The following is a 2,500-nucleotide window of genomic DNA, read 5'->3' on the forward strand; positions in this document are numbered from 1 at the left end:
TTAGCACTCTGGACTCTGAATCCAGCGATCCGAGTTCAAATCTCGGTGGAACCTAAGCTTTTTCTGCCGTATAAGTAATATTTTTACAAACTTAATCAGAAAGTTCAATAAACATTGGAAACTTGTTCAGTGATGGAGCTATAATTTGCCATGGAAAAAGTCGAGTGGACCTTTACATGACAGGACGTTGTTTATTTGTGCAGTGAAAATTTTCTTCTATAATAAGTTATTGCTCGGATTACCAAGCTGAATTATGGAATATTAACATTCTAACTTGTTTTAGAAGTAAGTTATTTTCATTGATATCGGAAAACCGTCGTTTGAAACTGTTATAAATGTTGTAAATATTGTTGGATTGAAAGAGGCTACCCGAGGGTGAATTATAATACTGTTTTTAATTATATGTACAATGGAGAGACTTCCATCTTTATTGATGAGTACTATAGAAAACGCATGCGAACAATTTCGTAATATAACGTTTACTGTGCATGGTGAAAATGACAGAGCCCGTGTATCTATAGTTTTTACCAATCAAGACAATACTAAGAGTAAAAGAAAATCGAATTCCACCATCAATCGTGATAAAAAACGGATGAAAGAATATAACAATGATGATCATGCAAATAATTCGAATATTGAGAATCATACAGATGTGATTTTTTCAGATCGTTTATCTGAAATTAGTCAAATACCGAGTGAAAAGGTATCGACAAATACCTTAGATATAATGGACTTTGACGATAACCCGTCTGTGGCCTCTGCTACTACAGGTAACATTGAAGTTATAGAGAGTCCAAATATAGAACTGTCAATCGATACGTGTAATGAATTGTCTTTGTCATCAACCTGTTTAACGGGTAAAAATGTAAACAATGTGAATATAAATAAACAAAGAATATCTGGTGATAGAATTAACAAGAATAAGTGTACCGTAGAAGGAGAACATATAGTAACAAAATGTACAATTTATAAACCGACAGATAATGATATTGTATCCACTACGTCACCAGGTGTACAATCATGTGAAAAATCGAAAGAACATAATAGAATCGTACCAGAAAGTGGAATTTTAAGTAAAATCGTTTTGAAAACAAGCCGGAATGGTTTGGACATTTTGATAGGAAAAACGGAAAGAGGACGTCTGATATTGTTGCGAATGGGCCGTGAAAGGTTGGAACTTCTCGTTCCAGGGGAACATGAGTACCTTAGGTTTAACAAAGTGGTAACCGAGGACTTTCAAGATGTACGAACAACACCATTAATGAATGATGCAGTGAATGACGGAATATTGAAGATAGAAAAAATTGTAAAAATTAAAAAACTGTAACTTTTTATTGATATTTTGTAATTTGTTTTTATTGTGAGAAAGTTGGTATGTTTCGGTGAGAAAATGTGAGAAAAAGTTTTAGCTGATTAATGATAATTATATTGTTATGTTGTTTGTTTGTCTTATTATTGCTGATAATTGCCCTTAGATTTAATACTTTCGATTTTTTTTTTGCGTAGTGGAATGGAGACCAGCCCTGTGCGAATTATTATTTTGATTGTAACATTTTGTGTCATATGTCGGACAATAAGACTGTATAAACACGTAACTTTGTGATTCTTTCATTGTATTCTGTGTAAGCTTTCTTATAATTGTGAATGTATGAGCTGAATGGTAGATTAGATAGAGATTGAATATAAGTATAGGGATATGATATTTTTCTATAGAAAATGATATGTATATGTATATAAATATGAGTATCGAAAGTAAATTATCAGACAATTATATGTTCGTGACAAATATTTCACGCTATATAAATAATGTTTCAAATGTGATTTGTTTCAGAGAAAGGACAATAACTATTGACAATGTTTTCACTTTTGTGTAACTGAAACTGTGATATGTATATATGAATTGTTGATTATAATAAAGATAAAAAAAAAAAAGCACTCTGGACTCTGAATCCAGCGATCCGAGTTCAAATCTCGGTGGAACCTAAGCTTTTTCTGCCGTATAAGTAATATTTTTACAAACTTAATCAGAAAGTTCAATAAACATTGGAAACTTGTTCAGTGATGGAGCTATAATTTGCCATGGCGAAATAGGAAAAGAGACGGATAGCTTAACATGATTAAGTTTCATGTACTTATCTATTACATTGATATACCACTGACAGTGCAATTTCACCATATACGTGGATATTTCAAGTATGTAAATGTTGAAAAACAATGTCTAATATATGAAATAAATGAGAAAATAAGGCAAACTAAACCCAATTAATTAACGTGACGCAGACAATAGACAAACTGCCAAGACAATAATGAAGACTACATAAAGTTGTTTATAAAAGAAATGTGAGTCACAACGACTAAAAAGTAAGTCAGGTTCCACCGAGATTTGAACTCGGATCGCTGGATTCAAAGTCCAGAGTGCTAACCATTACACCATGGAACCCTATGACATATTATAGAGAATTTATATCTATATGTACATACGGGACGTACCGATTTATCA

General features: G+C 32.2%; 2 non-coding genes across 2 annotated transcripts in view; one reads left to right on the plus strand and one right to left on the minus strand.

The window, feature by feature from the left end:
* The window catches only part of Trnaq-cug (transfer RNA glutamine (anticodon CUG)), a 72-nt gene extending 18 nt beyond the window's left edge, over positions 1-54 (plus strand). Inside the window, exon 1 of the tRNA in view lies at positions 1-54. This exon is cut by the window's left edge and continues 18 nt beyond it. This is a non-coding gene — a tRNA (tRNA-Gln).
* Positions 55-2,368: 2,314 nt separating this feature from the next.
* Positions 2,369-2,440, minus strand: Trnaq-uug (transfer RNA glutamine (anticodon UUG)). Its single transcript has one exon. It is a non-coding gene; the product is annotated as a tRNA-Gln (tRNA).
* Between the last annotated feature and the right edge of the window lie 60 nt (positions 2,441-2,500).

Source organism: Mytilus trossulus, chromosome 5, assembly GCF_036588685.1.
Source record: "Mytilus trossulus isolate FHL-02 chromosome 5, PNRI_Mtr1.1.1.hap1, whole genome shotgun sequence".
Taxonomy (NCBI): Eukaryota; Metazoa; Mollusca; class Bivalvia; order Mytilida; family Mytilidae; genus Mytilus; species Mytilus trossulus.